The 20421-nt window shown below is 40.0% G+C and overlaps 1 protein-coding gene and 1 pseudogene across 29 annotated transcripts in view; both read right to left on the bottom strand.

The window, feature by feature from the left end:
* The window catches only part of SLMAP (sarcolemma associated protein), a 146148-nt gene that overhangs the window by 107099 nt on the left and 18628 nt on the right, over nucleotides 1-20421 (bottom strand). The gene's annotated exons all lie outside the window — the stretch shown is intronic.
* Nucleotides 10067-10552, bottom strand: LOC130037904 (cytochrome c oxidase subunit NDUFA4-like; annotated as a pseudogene).

Below are 20421 nucleotides of genomic sequence, written 5' to 3'. Positions count from 1 at the left end.
GTCTGTTTATTCATGAGATCACACACTTATTAAAAAGAATGTAGGGGCTGGAGCGATAGCACAGAGGGTAGGGCGTTTGCCTTGCATGCAGCTGACCCAGGTTCGATTCCCAGCACCCCATATGGTTCCCTGAGCACTTTCAGGAATAATTCCTGAGTGAAGAGCCAGGAGTAACCCCTGTGCATCGCCGGTTGTGACCCCCCCAAAAAAAAGAAGAAGAAGAATGTAGTTCAGAAACAGCTAGAGATCAGTTTTACAAGGGAAAGGCACAGAGTTTCCATACTATCTCCAGGAGTATCTCTCTCACCAAGCCACCCAGAAACTGTCTTGCATGCAGCAGACCCAGGTTTAATCCCCAGCACCACATATGGTCCCGCAGCAATCCAAAAGTGTTCCTAAGCACAGACGCAAAAGTCATTTCTGAGTCTAGCTGTGTATGCCCCACCACACCACCCCCCCAAAAAAAAGTAAAGCATAATAAAAGAAATAGGAATCCTTAACTCTTTATAATTCTTCTATTATATATTACCTCACCTATGAATTCACGAGTTTAACAATATAAACAAAACTACAGCATTATATAACAAAGAAAATTTGAATTGTACAGCCGGAGCAATAGTACAGGGACAAGGCACCTGCTTGCACATGGCCAGCCTGGATTCAATTCCAACATTCCATAGGGTTCCCCAAGCCCCACCAGGAGTGATACCAGAGCGAAGAGCCATGAGCAAGCCCTAAACACTGTTGAGTGTGGCCTAAGAACAACAATAAAAAGCTAGACTTGAATCATAAGGAAATCTATACTGCAGTAATTAAGGGGAAATAATCAGTATAATAAAAGACATTAGAAACATGATTTTTGATGTTCAAAGTAAAAAGATGAAAGAAACAGGAGAAATAGAGAATCAATTTCCATTTCATTTTTTAGCTATTGTTTGGGGGGGGAGGGGTTTGACACTCAGTTGCTCAGTGCTTACTCCTGGCTCTGTGCTCAGTGAACCACAAGTGGTGCTAGGAATCAAACCAGGGTGAGGCAAGAGGATTAAGACTCTTTAGACTCTCCCTGTTCCCTACTTCTTGTTTTTAGATCTACATTATCTAACCACTTTTTGGTAAAAAAATGTTTCTTAAATTTTTTTGAGGTACCACAATTTACAAAGTTATTTATAATTTACCATACTATATTTGATGGGGTTCAGACAGTAGGCAACAAATCCTAGAGGTGGAAAAAATATATATACATATGCCTCTCACAGAGCCCAGCAAGCTACTGAAAGTATCCCACCCGCATGGCAGAGCCTAGCAAGCTACCCGTGATGTATTCGATATGCCAAAAACAGTAGCAATAACGGGTCTCTTTTCTCTGGCTCTGAAAGAGCCTCCAACCCAGCAGTGTTGGGAAAGACGAGGAAGGAGAGGCTGCGAAAATCTCAGGGCTGGGATGAATGGAGACTTACTGGAGCCCGCTCGAGTAAATCAATGAACAACGGGATGACGGTGATACAGTGATTTATAATTAAGCTCAGTTATACATTTCCCATCACCAATATCAGGGACCACTTCTAGCTGGGCTCAGGGACCATATGGAGTGCCAGGGATCGAACTCAGGTCAGCCATAAGCAAGGCAAGCACCCTAACTGCTGTAATATAGCTCCAACTTCGGTAGAAAAATTTTCAAACTAAAAAAAACAACTTACTCTTGGAAGGCTGCACTGTAGGAGTGACTCTTAAGTATTTGAACCTATCCATACATACAAAGCCACAAAGAACTTACAGGGGGAAAAAAAATCAAAAGGGTGCATATTTTCAAATGAGTGCCTAAAGCAAAATCTGTAAAGCATAGAAAAGATATAACAGTTATTTACTCAAAAATAAGAAAGTAAGAAAGTTAAAAGCATTTTTTTTTTGGAGTGGGGTGGAACTCCCAAGGTGTGAGTCACTGGATTAAAAGAACTAAATGCAGAATTAAGTGAAAGCTGGAAAACTAAGATTCAGATCACAACAGAACAAACACTCAGCTCTCTGCCAGAAAAAAGAAATCCTTATTAGGTTGGTTTCTCCAGAGTTTGGATGAATAACAGTGAAAATGAAATACAACTACACTTAGCACACGGGATAAAATCTACAGCTGCTTCCTCATTTTTTTGTTTTATTATCTTTCCCTTATTCATTTACTACTGAAATATTTTAGTTATATTCAATGAAATACAATAAAAGTCACTAATAAAGAATCTTACAATTCAAAGGATCTGGGCAAGTTTTGCCACACTGTTTTGCACACTAGGTCAAAATAGAGAGCTAAAGTCACTTTCTAGCATTAGATATTTTGATGTTGTTAACACATTTGTAGGCTACTTGTGTGGTTGCCAACAAAATCAAAGTCTGTTTACTTCAGATAGATAGACAGATATAGATAGATCTTGACTAAACTATACCACCACTCAACACACACAGAAAGCATAATGCTATCAACTCTCTTTAAAAAAAAAAAAAGTTGGGCTGGATGATAGTACATCCTTAAATGCGGCCGACCCAGGTTCCATTCCTGGCATCCGCATCCCATATGGTCCCCAAGCACTGCCAGGAGTAATTCCTGAGTGCAGAGGCTGGATTACCCGAGAATTGCCAGGGTGATCCAAAAATTTAAACAAAAAGAAAATTTTCCTTTAAAAGTTGAGTATAACTAAATAATAATAGAAAGCATATGGGTTCTCAGCAATTTTATTTTTCTCCATCCCCTAAGCAATTCTAATCCTTGGTATCTACATAAGAAAAATGAAAGACACACAAAAGCACACAAATATTCCTAGCAGAATGTTCATATTAATAAAAAAAATAGGGGCAATTAAAACATCCATCAGCCACTGAATAAATCTTAGTAGCACTGTAGCACCTACAGCACTGTCCTCCCGTTGTTCATCGATTTGCTCGAGCGGGCCCAGTAACGTCTCCATTGGAGACTTTGTTGTTACTGTGTCTGGCATATCGAATACGTCACGGGGAGCTTGCCAGGCTCTGCCGTGCGGGCGAGATACTCTCGGTAGCTTGCCGGGCTCTCCGAGAGGGGCGGAGGACTCGAACTCGGGTCGGCCATGTTGGCTGCGTGCAAGGCAAACGCCCTATCCCCTGTGCTATCGCTCCAGTATGTCAACAATAAAAAAAATTAGTCAGCTGGAGATGTGGCTTAGGCAGCAGAGCACAAGCCTTGCTTGACAACTATCTGGCCCTGGGTTCAAGCCCTGACACCGTGTGTTCACCAAGCACTGCCAGTCCTGGCCCAAAGTGGCCCCTAGCACCAATGGGTTTGCACTTGCACATAATAATAAAAACATGAATGAATAAGCTATTGATGCTTCCTACAATACAGAATGACATCACAAACATAATAGTAAGTGAAAGAAGCCAGACACAGTATGATTACATGTAGTATGATCTTGTCTATTTAAATTTTCTAGAATATGCAAATCTATGAGTCAGAAAGACCAATGACTGCATAAGGATGGGTGTGAGATCAACTGACTGCAAATGGGCACAAAGGAACTTCCAGGTGATGGAAATATTTTACAGCTGGATTGTGGCGGTGGCTGCAAAACTCTACTGAAAATCGGTAACTTCCTCAACTTACTTACAATGAGTGACTCTTACAGATGTAAATAATTCAGGGACCAGAAAGTACAGCAGGTAAAACTTTTGCCATGTGTCTGCTTAACACGGCTTTAATCCCAGGGTTAGCATCACATGCAGACCCCCAGATCCCACAAGGAGTGATCCCTGAGCACAAAGCCAGAGGTAAGCAAGCCTGAGCACAGCTAGTGTGGCCCAAAACCTGCCGTGCCTCCCAAAAGAATGTCAATACCGCAATAAAGTTATTTTTAAAAGACCAATACAATAATGAAAAAAATATATATAAATATACATACACGTTAAATAAGCTTAAAATATATAAAGAGTTGAGGGATTCAAATGTTACAAATGTAACAAAGTTTTTGTTTGTTGTTTAAATTGCACTTCATTTTTTAAAATGATACTAATCTAGAAAAGAATATTTAGTAGCAATGCTCAAAATGAGTACCAGGCAACTGGAATATGATTCAGAAATGAGACAGAATGAAAGACATGCTTCAACTTGATCAACACCTCACAGCTACAAACCAGCAAGGCTGGGAAGAGTCTAAAACACAGCAAGAGAAGCTCTTATAACTGAGAGATCAAGAAGCTTATATACCACAGAAGTAAGAGGAATGGCTTATTTTTTTGCCACACGTGTGAATATTTCAACTGTCACTAGAAAAGAAAGGTTTTTGTTTGGTGTTATATTTATATACACACTAGGATAAAGTCATTCATTGTTTTGGCATGAGGATCCATGCCCAAAGGTGCTCCAGAGGTGACCTAAGGAGTAGGTGCAAGAAATAAAATGACTCAATAAATTAGGAGAACTGATTTCCATATATATACACATATATATATTGCTTTTTGGGTCACACCCGGCGATGCACAGGGGTTATTCCTGGATCATGCACTCAGGAATTACTCCTGGCGGTGCTCGGGGGACCATATGGGATGCTGGGAATCGAAACCGGGTCGGCTGCGTGCAAGGCAAACACCCTACCCGCTGTTCTATCACTTCAGCCCCAGATTCCCATCTATATTTTGATTTCATTTTTTCTGTTTGTTTTTGGTCTGCGCCTGGCAATACTTAGGTCGTACTCCTGGTTCTGCACTCAGGGACCACTGCTGGTGAGGTTCAGGGAACCATATTAAGTGCCAAACCTGGGTGAGCTGGCGCAAGGAACGCATCCTACCTACTGCACTATTACTCCAACCCTTCTCCCATCAGTATTTTAAATAACTGATTCATGCTTTAAAGAATGATTTAAATGTTTTCTGCAGTACTGAGGATCAAAGCCAGGACCTAACTTAACACAAGCAAGACCAACTGCTTTACTACTGAACAATAACTCCGGCCAAATCATCACCATTACGTTTTTTATTTAGTTATTTGTAGCACTGAGGATGAACCCAGGGCCTCACACATGAAAAATCTTCACTATACTGGTAAGTCTCATCCCCAGCAAGAAATATTTTACAAGCTGTTCATGAAACTGTAAACTGGCACAAATATCTAGAACCTAGTTTGGCAAAGTTTACAAAAGTTTCTTCAAAAGTGTGCCCACCTGGGGCTGGAGTGACACAGCAGGTAGGGCATTTGCCTTGCACACAACCGACCCAGGTTCGAATCCCAGCATCCCAAATGGTCCCCCAAGCACCGCCAGGAGTAATTCCTGAGTGCAGAGCCAGGAGTAACCCCTGAGCATCGCTGGGTGTGATCCAAAAAGAAAAAAAAAGTGTGCCCAACACTTTTGGTCTGTAGTGTCAAAGATCGAGCCACGGTTTCATGCTACAATGAATATTCTCTACCAATAAGGTAACATAGCCCCAACCTTGAAAAGTGTAAACTTTTGGTTTACTTCAGAGAATACTATCTAAAGAACGACGAGTAAACATGTAGGAATAAAGAGATCATAGCTATCAAGCCACATCTTCAGGTTCCACTTGGAATTATAGTTCTCTTTCTATTTTACCACATATGCAGTTACCTCCTCCACTTGAATCCCTCAGTCATCCATGTTGATTAGAATCAACCGCTTCCAAACTTATTATTTATATCCTGACCACTTCCCAGAAATCACATATTCATAGCATCTAGAATGCGAACAGCATCTAGAATGTGAATCTTTTCTAAATGCTTTTCAATTTACTTCAGTTGCCCAGCTCACATCACTGGTATAATCTTACAAAATAATAAGAACTGAAAGTGAAGTGAACTTACAGATTACAGAACAGATCTTATATTAGCATTCATGAAAGCCCTAATTTCCTTTTACACCTATATCCCAGCCACCAAGTAGCTAAGTGTATTGTCAAAGAGCAGATGATATAAATATATAAATACAGACACATACATGCGTGTACACACACACACACACACACACACACACACACACACACACACAGACCCGATGGTGCTAGACAGCAATTTTTTTTTTATGTTTTTGTAGGGTTATAGGGTCCATACCTAGAGTGCACAGTGGGAAAAGGGGAAGTTTTTCCCATCAGAGTCACACTTGCCAATGCTAGAGGGCCATGTGATGCCCAAAATTGAATTCAGGGGTTCACATGAGCTAGGAATGTGCTCTACTGCTTAGCAATATCCCAGCCCTGGTGAGCAATAATATTTTGAAAGGAGCTTTTTCTGAGAAGTAGATCTCAACAGTGGGTTTTAATATAGCAAACCATGTTGTGAACAGATGTAGAGGTGCTTTGTTGATCCATTTGTAGAGCACAGGCAGAGTAAATGTAGCATAATTTTTAAAGGAATTGAGGTTTTGGGTTTTTTTTTTAATGGTAAATGAACACTGACTTTAACTTAAAGCCACCAAATCAGCAGTCAGCCTGTCTTTGGAAGCACTGAAGCAAGCTTCGCATTGATTTCTCCTCAGTAACTATGAAAATCCTAGACGCCATCTTCTTTGAACATAAGATCCATTTCTCTACACTGAAAATCTTCTTAGTGTTACTCAGCTTCATCAATGATCTTAGCTCAAATTTTTGGATTAAGACTGTTTCTCTCCTTAAAATCTAACTGACAAAGGGAGAAAAAAAGGGAGAGGGAGGCCGGGAAGGGGGGTGGGGAAAGGAGAGAAGGAAAGAGAAAATGAAAAAAAACACCTAACCAATCTCTACTGGCATCAAAGTTTTCTTCTGTGGCATCCTCATCTCTCTATGCCTTTAAAGAATTTTAGGACCTGACTCTGGATTACACTTTGGCTTAAGTGAATGATGTGGCTAATTTGTTCTTCTAGTGAGCCCATTCAAACTTTTCTCCTTATCAGCAGTAAGGCTGTTGTACTTCCTTATCATTTGTGTATTTATTGAAGCAGCACTTTAAATTTCTTTCAAAAAAGTTTTCCTTTGCATTCGCAACTTAGCGAACTCTTATAAAACATCTAGCTATTAGTCTGTCAGCTTCAAATACGTCTTCCTCAATAAGCTTAATCATTTCCAGTTTTACATTTAAAATAAGAAACATGTTTATTTTAAAACCGATACTTCCAGTAAAATACTTAGAAGCCAAGGAGGAGCTATTAAGTGGCATAATTTCACTATTGTGTCTCAAGAAATGAAGTCCAAAGAGAGTAACAAGGGTAAGAGAATGATCTGAGTAACAGAACACACACAATATTTATCAATTAAGTTTGCTATCTTCTATGAATATATTTAATGGATCCCCCAAATAATTACAACAGTAACCAAAGATCGAGGATCACAGATGACCTTAACATATAATAGTAATGAAAAAGGTTGAAATATTGTAAGAATTACCAAAATATGAAACAAATGATGTGAGCACACTGTTGGAAAAAATAGCAGATAAAATTTATCAATGCCAAGTTAATTTGTTTGAAAACAACAAAGACAGTATCTGCAAAGTGCAAAGCAAAGTTTACTAAAAGGAGACATGCTACATAACAGAAAAGCTGAAAAGCCGACTTGACAGTTTTTTGCAGCTTCCAACATGACAGCTTTGTGGAGATAATCATTTGGCTTCATCTGTGAGAACCACCATGGAATGGGAGCATCTGCTGAGGGAGAACCAGCTAATGATGGTTACTCCAAGAGAAGCAATTTTAGACATGGCTATTAGGCAGATGATATATGTGTTCTTCGTGTCCAGGAAGGAGCAAGGATTACAGCTGACTACAACAATCAGCTGTGAAAGAGACCAACTGATGGAACTGCAAACTTACCGCTACCAAAAACTCAGAAACTTGGAGTCAGAAACTGTACATAAGGAAAAATGGTTGATAAGCACACAACTGTATTATGCTCCTCAAAGATACATGGCAATATTGCCAGTGCTGGAAAATTAAATAAAACTGATGCCAAAGGAAAGTATATTCCAGAAGCCAGGAGATGGCTCTATGGATAAAGTGCCTAACTTGAAAGTGAGGCCATGAGTTTGATCCCTACTGCCATCCACAAGTACCAAGCACATTGCTGAGAGACCTGCTGTCTCTGATCCCTGGCTACAAACAATTTGTGGCTTCACTGAAGCCAAGTACCACAACTAAAGGGTGTGATGCGTAATGAGCATCACAACTAAAAAGATAAGTGGGGGCCAAAGAGACAGCTCAAAGAGCTCAAACACATGTTTTAAACACGAGGGCTCCAGATTTTTTCCCTGGCACCATAAATTTCCCTAAGCAAACCTCTTGACCCCTTCCCCCACCACACACACACACACACCCAAAGGCCCCCTAAGCACAGAGCCAGCAGTAGCCCCCAAGAACTGAGTCAGAAGAGGTCCCTGAGTGCTACTGGGTGTGGCCAAAATAAAAAAGTATTTATTAGCAGGACTTGTACTAAGGTTTCCTATTCACATAATGCTTTCCTGTTTCACAATGGATTTTTCCCCCATTTGATTTCTGCAAAAATAATTTAGTTTTGAGTCAGGGATGTGGCTCAACAAAAGAGAATACACCTCACATGTGTAAGGTATGCGTCTGATCTCCAGCATTGGAAAAAATGTATTTCTGAGTCTAAAATACTTATTACTGAAATCAGAAAAATATAATAAAGTACAAATAAAAATTTAAATCGCACCTTTCCAGCTTTCACGTAATATTTTCAAATGTATTATAAACAAATCGACACTCCATTTTTCTGGTCTAAAGAAGTTTGGACCATAATGCACAAAAGGAAAAGGAGAAAGAGAACAACAAGGAAAGTGCCTCCCATAGAGGGAGGCTGGGGGTGGTGGATTGGGGGTTGGGGGATTGTGGTAGGGAAATGGGTGGTGGGAAATGTACACTGGTGGAGGATTGGCACTGGATGACTGAAACCCAATTATGAACAACTTTGTAATGGTCTGTCCCATGGATATCCAATTTTAAAAATTAAAAAAAATAAGTAATGTGGAGTTCATGCCCAATTCAGTCAGCTTACTCAATGGCTGAATAAATAGCAGTACTCCTACATAAAAAAAAGTTTGAAATCATGATTTATATATAATTGCATACTTGGCGCGCGCATTTGCTGCCCGAGCCCAGGTGCTGCTTGTGCCCATGTGGCCGAGCACATGTGGTTCCCGAGCACATGTGTCGTCCGCATCTCCCCTCTTGAGATGTGTACTTTCATGCTTTCGTGTCTAACTTTACTCTCTCTCTCTCTCTCTCCCCCTCCACACCTAAAAATCCTCCAAATAAAATCTATTTACTTCAAAATATATATATATATATAATTGCATACTTCTCTGACTTTTTCACTTGTATCATTTCCCACTGCGTTTATTTTTTGAACATAGGGTAAATGGCTAGATGATATTTCACCTTATCTCACTAATGTATTTAACCACACCTATTCACCATATATGATAGACATCTTACAATTATTCTAAGCAAATAAATCTGTCACACATACATCTTTCTGCAACATCTTTTAGAAATGTTATTAAGTCCATAGAAATGACATTACTATGGCCAGAGCAATAGTACAGCCGGTATGGGCTTTTGCCTTGCATGCATCAGAACTGAATTCAATCCCCAGCACGCCATATGGTTCCCTGAGCGTCGCTAGAAGTAATTCCTGAGTCCAGAGCCAGCAATAATCCCTGAACATTGCTGGGTGTGACCAAAAACAAAAAAAGAAAAGAAATGACATTACTGAGTTAAAGAGTATAAAAACCTGATTCAGGGCCAGGAATATAACTGGAGTACCTGCCTTGCATGTTGAAGTCCCAGGTTGCTGAGAGTGTGTCCCAAGCACCTTGCTGAGCACTGCTAGGTAAACAGACCAAAAAAGGTGGGGGGCGGGGAGACAGAGACAATACAGCATGTAGGGTGTTTGCCCTTCGCATGGCTGACCTGGGTTTGATCTTCAGCACTCCATATGGTCCCAAATGCACAAGGAATGATCCCTGAACAGTCAGGAGAAAATCCTAAGCACCACCTGGTATGCACACCTGCCCCCCCAAACCCGCCCCCCCCCAATAAGAATATGTAACTTTTATTTTTTTATGTTTCCTATATTTATTAATCACTGTAATCCCCAACATAATACATCAACATGTTTTCATGCATTTAGAGGGGAAGTATTTCCTAGTTCAGTGGAAAATTGTGCGATGGCTTCTGGAAGACCTTCATTTTAAGCAGCTTTACAAGTGAAACATTTTGTTTAGAAGTCTGGACCTTCTTTCTTCAGTCTGCTGTAATCTACATTCACTGCAAAAAACTTGTAATGATCATTTGGACCAGTTTGTTCCATGGCTCTGGGTTATTCTTTCTGTCCCAACTGACATCAGGATTGAACAAGGCCAGGCAGGTGACATACAGCACTGCACCAGTACCTCCAGCTCCAATAAAGACAAAGAGGGGAATCAAGCTCGGATATTTCTTAGCCTGGCTGAAAATCATACGCAGCATGGTTGTGGCGGAGGCCTCAAACCGGGGAGGAGGAGAAGGGCAAAAGCGCAAGGCCTGTGTTAAGTACGCTCTGCCAGAATATCTAGCTTTTAAATGGTGCTTATTACTACTGCTGCCATAAACTGTTTTAAGTACTTGACAGATATGTTTGCTCAATTCTTTCACCAACCTGAGAGGAAATAATGTATCATAAAAAGTGACTTGCCCAAGATCACAGTTACTTTATTTCACCACATAACTGTTACATCCTGGTTTTTTTAGTTAAAAAACTATAATCATTGCATGGCATAATTCTTTGGATCACATTGCTTAAAAGGTAACCAACCAACAACATTCTCATGACTGGCACAAAGATCACATTTATCTTTCTGAGCACTGAGAGGCACAAGTCTAGAATCTTCAGCACTTGCACATTTGTCAGTTATTCCCAAAAGCAATTTGTGTGGTTTGCTTAGAGCATAATTTTTCTCAACTGGGGGCTATATGGATATTCCAACGGTGCCACAAGTCAAAATCACATAAATGAGGGGCGGTGGTACAAGATTAATGCCAACCCCATGAAGAGCCACAGATAACTAAAGAATTGGCAGGGAGTTGAAACTACTGTGATTAAGCCATGCGATATGATAAGGTTTACATCTTCCAGCATAGCTAAACTGTCAGTGATCACTATTATGAAAGGCATTTCTTTCTGATATGTCACTGTCACTGTCCTCCCGTTGTTCATCGATTTGCTCAAGTGGGCCCAGTAACGTCTCCATTGTGACAACTGTTACTGTGTTTGGCATATTGAATACGTCACGGGTAGCTTGCCAGGCTTTGCCGTGCAGGCGAGATACTCTCAGTAGCTTGCCAGGCTCTCCGAGAGGGGCGGAGGAATCGAACTCGGGTTGGCCATGTTGGCCGCTTGCAAGGCAAACGCCCAACCCACTGTGCTATGGCTCCAGCCCTTTCTGATATGGGTAAATATAAAAATATTATATAGGCTTCAAGGAGTAAGTGACTATGTTTATTGAAAAGCATGGAAAGAACTTCCGAAAGAGCTTTTAGTGAGTGAAAAGTTGGTGTGAGATTGACATAAATTAAGAGACAGCCTAAAACACACAAACCTTTCTAGATATGTACATAGAGTGCCTAAAACAGGCACTTTTCCACAAATTAAGTCTTGTGCAGAGCAACAACTGCTTAAAGTATGCTACAATGTATCTTATATATGAAATGTTACAAATGAAGGTAAGGGAGGTAACTAAGTTATGAGGTTAATGTGAGTGATCAGTCTGTGTGAAGGAGAACCACAATATGCTAAAAGTTTCCAAATTACAGTGAAAGGATTGTAATGGGGGTAGAGTCAGTAGTGCAGAAAGGGCACTTGCCTTGCATGTGGTTAACCATGGTTTGATCCCCAGCCTCCTATATGATCCCCTGAGCACTGCCAGGAGTTATTCCCTGCGCAGAGTCAGGAGAAAGTCCTGAGCAGGTGTGTACCCTCACTTTCAAAAAAAAAATGAAACTTTCATGGATTTCTCTTGTATGTAACAGGAAACTTCATACTTATTTTCTCAAATAGTTAAGTAATGCTACTCAAGATTCTAGGTTGTTTTTGATATGCCTCAAACAGTACTATTGAGCCAAAAGGATTGAATGTATCTATAAAAGCCAGCGGTAATGGAAAACTTTGCATCATAAATTAATATTCAAGAGGAGGAACAATGTTTAAGGATGTAGTTTCCCCAAGAAGTTCAGTTCAAGTGAAAAGCAAAGGATCAGGCAGACCTAGAACTCATGGTGAATGGAATTAAAATTGTTTGGGATTGAAAATAGAGTGCACTGAATCATCCAGCTCTGTTTGTTTTAAATAGTTTCCAAGATCACACTGTGAATGAAGGGAAGTAACTCTCCATAGCAGAGGTAGTCATTCCCACTGACTTAACATCTTGCAAACCCTGATGTAAACAAACCCCTGAAAGACCACATGCACTGTTTTCAATGATGTTTGGCAATGACTGTCAATCTGATGCCAACCGGAAATATAAAATGCTGGTACCTGGAACCTATACGTGGATAATGAAGAGTTGAGACCTTATGTCTGATGAAACAGACATCAAAGTTTCAAAAAGATGGCAATTTGGAATATGCTGATGGATCCAAAAATGATACACTATGACAGCAATGAAGAAAACATTTCTTACATAAGTGGTGCTTAGGACAGTGCATTAAATAAAAAGTCAATTATAAAGACAGAATCTTAAGACACAGAAAATTAAGTTTTTATGTATGTACTTCACAACAATGGAGAAATTTTTTCAAGTGTAATATTTCCACAATGCACAATCATTAATAACTACTGTGTTAGCTTTGTTTTTTCAGACCAGAAAAATGTTCCCTAAATTGTCACAAAGAAATGATGTGCATCAATTTGGACTATTCAGTATTTCATGCATCTAATCTTGCACCAATTTAGCAATACAGGATTTTTAAGAAATATCAACACCCTTTTCTTAAAAAAAAAAAAAGATTCACATAATGGTGGTCCACTTTTGGGGGAAAAATTTTGTCATAAAATTTGTAACAATTTTGCAGTTTAGGAAAGGTAAAAGGTAAAGACCCTCCCGTTGATCGTCGATTTGCTCGAGAGGGCCTAGTAACGTCTCCATTGGAGACTTTGTTGTTACTGTGTCTGGCATATCGAATACTCTCGGGAGCTTGCCGGGCTCTCCGAGAGGGGCGGAGGAATCGAACTCAGGTCGGCCATGTTGGCTGCGTGCAAGGCAAACGCCCTACCGCTGTGCTATCTCTCCAGCCTGGAGAGATAGCAGTTTAGGAAAGAGAAGGGAAATATGACAATAATAGAAATGATCACTCTGGACAAGAACTGAGTGTTGAAAGAAGATAGAGATATACATTATAACATTTTAATATCTGTATTGCGAGCCATAATGCCCAAAAGGAAAGGGAGGGAGGGAGAGAGAGAGAGAGAGAGAGAGAGAGAGAGAGAGAGAAAGAGAGAGAAGTGCCTGTGTAGAGGCAGGTGGGGGTAGGGGGGAAATGGGGTCATTGGTGGTGGGAAATGTACATTGGTGAAGGGATGAGTGTTGGAACATTATATGACTGAAACCCAATCATGAACAATTTTAAAATGGTGTGTCTCGTTGTGATTCAATTTTTTTAAAGGACCCACAAAATAATAGCTCAGTAACTTAGAGCACTTACAATGCAAACAAGAAGGCCATGAGTTTGATCCCTCGTGCCACCAAATGCACTAAAATCAACCCTGGCACCTCTGCTGTCTGATATCTCTGGCTATATTGCAGCCAGGTGGGAGCACAAATAAGGGGAATAGTATAGCAGGCAGGGTGTAGCACGTTTGCCTTATATTCCATTGACCTGGGTTCAATACACAGAACCTGGTATGGTCACCAGGAATGAACTCTGCGTGCAGAGCCTGGAGTCAGTTCTGAGCACTGCCAGCTGTGGCCCCAAAACAAAGAACCAAAAAGATGTGACCAAATATACCAAAGCAACCCCAGCAGCAAGCACTTCAAGCAGAATGTGTCCAAGTATCACTACTAAAAAGCAAGATCCTTAGCAAGCAACATGCCTAAAAGGGCAAGCACCACAACCAGACATGTCTGTGACTCCCAATCATCACAGCAACAGCAACAAAGGTGAGATGGGAAAAGGGAGGGAAAATGCAAATAAATAATTTTAATTTGAAACAGAGGCATCATCCGTCAGCCCAGTCTTACAGATTCATTATTAAATCTCGAAAGAGATCTCCGAGCTGCAGAAATTCATGAGTACACGAGTCTCCCTGCTATAAACTCTGGGTGCACTTGGGAGAGGGTGGGCCAAGTCCCCACCCTGCCGAAGCCCAGGCAGCCACACTCACACCCTACAGCTGCCACTATACCACGGGCCTTACTCCACTGTCCTGCAACTAAGCTCTGCAGAAACGCAGAACTGCAATGAATTATCTGACCCAGTTGAACAAATACCAGAGAGGGATCCCCTAAACATTACTTGAGAGGCCCCCAAAATAAATGCAAACTAAGAAAATACAGTGTCATGCAAACAAATTACAATCAATCAATATTTGATCAATGGGTCAGGGGATAGCTCAAAGGGCTAAAGTGCATGTGTTGCATGAGGGAAATCCAGATTCAATCACTGGCACTATGCTGTCCTCCAGTACCACAAGGAGCTACTCCCAAGCACCACGTATTAGAAGACCTGGGCCAAGAAGCAAAAAGAAAAAAAGACAAAAATTAATCAACCTGATTATTGCAAAATTTTGTAGATGACTTGACTGGAATCCAAGCTGAGCTTCCCATGGAATGGGAGAAGGGGATTAGGGAGGATGGATTCCGAAGGGTGGATTTACCAGGTGGATTCACTCTGGTAAAGGGTGTAGTCTGGGAATAATGTATGCATGAAACCCTATTTGTAAATCACAATGCCTCAAATGTTTAAAAACTTGTCTTAATAAAATACAAACAAGTTCTGAAATGAAAAATTGATGCATTCCATTATTACATATGTATGCCTACAGGGGGAAGAGCAACTCAACCTACTCAAGGTCATAAATTGGCTCAAAATGAACTGGAGAGAAAGCACAGTGGGTAGGGCACTTGCCTTGTATACAGCCGACAAAGATTTGATCCTCAGCACTATATAAGTTCTCCCAAGCCCTGCCAGGAGAGATCCCTGAGAGCACAGATCTGGGAGTACACCCTGAGCACTGCCAGGTATGGCCCCAAAACCAAATAAATAAATAGGTTCAAATATGGGAGCTATGACTCATTAAAATTATAATGTTTAATTCTTATTCTGAGTGAATTTAGAAGCTATGGTAAAAGACTTAAGAAATTTTTGCAAAAGAAAAATTTTTGCAGGACCGGAGTGATAGCACAGTGGGTAGGGCATTTGCCTTGCATTTGGCGGACCCGGGTTCGATTCCCAGAATCCAATATGGTCCAGCACCACCAGGAGTAATTCCTGAGTGCATGAGCCAGGAGTAACCCCTGTGCATTGTCAGGTGTGACCCAAAAAAATATAAAAAAAATTTTTTCAGTTTTCTGTTGCTATAAGAATTAATTTATCAGTTCCTTTAAAAGTATATTAAGATTCTAAAATGAGGACCTTATGACGGCTCCAGGCAGAACTACAGATCTGCTCTAGATGCTGGTAAACTGAGTCCTGGCTCCACCCCACAAGCTGAGTTCAATCATCAACATAATCAAACTTTTTCTCTGACACACTTCAACCAAATGATTTCAATTGCCAAAACTAAAATGTTTAATTCCAGGTTACTACCACGACTAAGCATGTGAGCACCACAATCAAGTATGTGCAACCCTAGATTACCACAACAAAGGGAAAATTAATAAATAAAAGCAAATAGTTAAATGAACTTTTAAATAGTTGTAACTTAGAAAATTAAACATACCTTAACTTTTCTTTTTAATTCTCAAGCTGCCTTTCAAGAGCCTGAGAAATTTACACTTTTTCAGGCATGCTATCTTAGCAGAGCCAGGTTTACACTGAGGAAGTGACAGTGCAGATTCTGAATTTTGACATACATGCTTTACAATAGAAAACATTGTGCAAGTAAAAGACTACTAAGGTTTAGAACTACAATGCATGCTATATAAAATGGCACTTTTTTCTAAAGTGAGTGTTAAAATACTTATACAGGAACCAAATTTTTAAATGCTACTTTCCTCTAAAATCTTTTTGCCCTAATACTCTCCTCCAAATAAAATTTTCTATTCTTTAAACTCATAAATTGTATTTTAAGTACATTTCAGTACACCCTGATTACATTCTACATTCACACAAATCTGCAGTTGAAATTATTTTATTTTACTTCTTTGCTCCAAAGTAACATGTTTTATATTAAATTTGTAAAAAATATTAAATATTTTCCCTATACTTAGAGTTAAATAGTTTCTATTTGATTTTTAAATAGTTCCACATATGTGATCTCATTTTATACAGTATAAATTCAGAGGAATTTCATGATTCATAATTACTTGATATCTTCATTTTTATCGATTATTGAAAGTGTACTTTAATAATGACAAATTCAACAGCTGCAATCATAAAAAACAATTACAAAAATCTATTTAAAATAAATGACTGCACAGAAGATTAAATAGGGGTCGAAGAGAATACAGCAGGTAGGGCATCTGCCTTGCATGCTGTCAACCTGGGTTCCAGCACTGCATATGGTCCCCAAAATCCCAGCACTGCAAATGGTCCCCAAAACCCCACCAGGAGTGACCCCTGTGCTCAGAGTTAGGTGTGGCCCCAAAACAAGTAATGGAATTTGATAATTCAGAAAACATACCTCTTACTGAAAAAATTCAAATTTTACCATGATAAGGTTTTTGTTTGCTTTTTCTTGGGGGTCACACCTGGTAGTATTTAGGGATTACTTCTGGTTCAGTGATAGGAGTATGGGAGAATTGTTCCCAGCAGTGCACAAGGGACCATGTTGTTTCAGGAATAGAACCCGTCTCCTACATGCAAACTACACACTCCAGAGCTCCAAGAGGAGCTCTCTTTCTGACCCCAATCTTTTACTTTTAAATTTTGATTTATATGGTTTTATAAAATTCCCTTCATAATTAATGTTTATCAGGATGAATAGTATTTAACCCTTTGTTTAATATTAAAGAATTTAGGCTGGTTCTGGAGAGAAAGACCAATGAGTTGAACACATGCTTTGCATGCAGGAGGAATAGGTTAAATTGCTGGCATTTCATGGTCCCCTAAGCACTGCCGGAAGTAGCTCCCAAGCATCACCAGGTATGACCCCCCCCAAAAAAAAATTTAATTAAAAAAAATTTAATGAAAGATTTATGCTAAAATCTTAATTTTTGTCAAACTCAATAATCTCTAGATTAAGCAATCTTCAGACATTTTATTCATATACCTGAGACATAAACTCTGGATATATAGTCATCTACACAAACACAATCTGCCTAGTAGTAAGCTTTCCTTGTCTGTTTTAGTAAGAACTGAATATGTATTCAGCTACAGCTACATGTACACAAACACACATGGTAGTAAGGTTTTCTAGTCTCCATTGTGGGTTGACACTTGGCAGTCATGAAAGGGCAGGAAATATGATGCTGGGGTTAAACTCAGGGCCATACACATGCAAGGCATGTGCTCTACCACTTCATTCATATCCCAACTCCTGTTTTTAGCCAACAGAAATACAATGAAAAAGTACTTTCTAGCTTTAAAAACTCAGAAAACAGAATATACAGCTATTAAATATCTAATTTATGCAGAATTACTAAATTTTAATTCTTATATATTTTTTACTTTCTGACTCATATACCACTTATACAAATTATATTTAATTCCTTAAGATTTCAATTTCAAATTCCCCATGACCTATTCTGGAGAGAAGCTGCAGCCCAGCCCAGTTCACTGGAGCCTTCTTGGGATGGGCCAGGCAGAGTCCCTGACCAGCTGCAAGGACTCAGTGCTCCACCCACCCACACCAACTTCCGCTCACATTTATATAGCCCATCCCCACAACCAACCTCTCAGAGAAGCAGCGGCTGAGCTGAACCTGGTAAACCCAAGATGCCATACTGGTGAACCATCCAAAAGCTAGAGTTGCTGGAACACACAGCGGTGAGCAACATCTCCAAAGTTCACAGTACTGACTGCCCAGCAGGAACACACAAAGTTAGATGGGGAAGTTCCACACAAGTCCACTAAGTTAAATGAGTAAAAACAATAGCACAGAAGACTCAACTAGCACCTAGTTAGCTCAAAGAGCAACAAGGCTCAACTAGCTCAACTAGCTCAGCAACTCCTCAGACAATGACTTTAGTAACACCATCATGAGATGTATACTATAACAAGTAACATAAAGTTGTTTTGTGCCTGCTAAGGGTACAGGCTGAGGGGGCTGAGTTGGTAACTAGGGACATTGTGGAGGGAAGGTCACACTGATGGTGGGATGCTGTTGCAATATTGAATACCCTGAAATTAATGTTATTATGAACAACTTTGTAAATCAGTGTTTTAAGGTTTCAAACAGAAAAAAAAAAAGTATGAGCCTAGGAGAAAACTCAAAGGGTTCACGTGCATGCTATCATGTGTGTGCTATATATGATGGAGGCCTGCCTTCAATCCACTACTGCATGGTTCCACAGGGAATACCATAAGAGACCAATCAGCACTACGGCAGCAGTAGTCCCTGAGCATCACTGGGGTGTGGTCCAACCCTCCCACCCTCAAAAAAAGATTCCAATTTACTTTGGAATATATAACTAATTTCGTTAGAAAATCCCTGGCCTGTATTATATTTTTCTCATCCCTCATCCCCAGTCTTACTTTCTACTCCAAAGCATTTGTGAAACTACTATCATCTTTTTAGCAACGATTAGTGTAGCAACAATTAAAGCTAAAGAAAAAAAAAACCATTACTAATGAGGTATACAAACATGGATCTTTCATACAGAAATGACTTTAAATGACCCTCTGCACCCATTCAAGTACTTTCAGTGTTTTTATGATAACTTATCATCTTCTTAACCCATTGCCAGTGATTTTCATAGCTATCAATCTACTGAATAGTTCTCAAGGATCAAGATCTACCAGACTAATTCAAATGTTTTCAGAGCCAGCCCTTCTAACATGGCACTTGAGTGCTATTAATAGTTACCTTTTCAAGAGCTCTCCCTGCCCTTGAACCTTACAAACTCAGTGTTTCCTGGCAATCCTATTTCCTAAATTGTTCTTCAACTGTTTTATTTTGCCCTCCCAGCTGTTTATTTGGGGAAAGGGGTTGGGCCAGCTGGGTGCTTAAGGGACCCTTTGTTGCCAGGACTAAAACCAGGGCTCTCACACGTAAAATGCACTTTCAGCCTCTGGAGCTATCTTCCTGGCCCCTGCCAGTTCCTTCCTCTACACTGATTTATGTCTGGCAATCTGTCTCCATCCAGATGATTTGGTTGCACTATAAAAATGTATTGCTTGCAGCACTGTTTACAACAGCTAGAACATGGAAAAAACCTGAGTGCCCGAGAACAGATGACTGGTTAAAGAAACTTTGGTACATCTATACAATGGAGTACTATGTAGCAGTTAGAAAAAATGAAGTCATGAAATTTACATACAAGTGGTACTACATGGAAAATATCATGCTAAGCGAAATGAGTCAGAAAGAGAGGGGCAGGCATAGAAAGATTGCATTCATCTGGGTAACATAAAGTAACAAAATAAGAGACTAACACCCAAGAACAGCTGTGATAAATACCAGGTTGTTCACTCCATGGCTTAGAGGCCAGCCGCACACTCTAGGGGTAAAGGCAGCTCAAATAGAGAAGGGAGCACCAAATAAAGGGTGCTGGGAAGATCCGCCCAGGATGGGAGATGCATGCTGAAAGTAGTCTACAGACTGAGCATGATTGCCACCCAATGTCTCTTCTGCAGACCAAAGCACCCAAACGGAGAGATAGAACAAAAGGGAGTGCCCAGCCGCAGAGGCAGGGTGAGATGGGGGATGGGGGGGTGGGAGGGATACTGGGATTGGTGGGGGTAGAGAATGGGCACTGGTGGTGGGATGGGTACTCGATCACTGTATAACTGAAACCCAAGTACAACAACTTGTAAGCTACAACTGTACCTCATGATGTTTCACTAATAAAACAAAACAAAAAAAATTTTTTTTAAATAATAAAATAAAATCAGAAGGAATATAAAAAAAATGTACTGCTAACTATCCTTTCTACTAGATCATTCTATTCACATTACACTAAGCCTGCTAATCTTAAAAAACAATAAATAATCATATGATTCTACCACTTAAAATCTTCTGGATCTCCTCAAATGATTTCAAGAAAAGACTTATTTTTCTACCATTATCACCTGGTAGTTGAAAGACTGGCAAATGTTTTCTGAAAAAACT

This window comes from Sorex fumeus, unplaced genomic scaffold (genome assembly GCF_029834395.1).
Source record: "Sorex fumeus unplaced genomic scaffold, SorFum_2.1 ptg000072l, whole genome shotgun sequence".
NCBI lineage: Eukaryota > Metazoa > Chordata > Mammalia > Eulipotyphla > Soricidae > Sorex > Sorex fumeus.
Note: the sequence above shows the minus strand (reverse complement) of the source record. Positions and strands in the feature narration are given on the sequence as shown.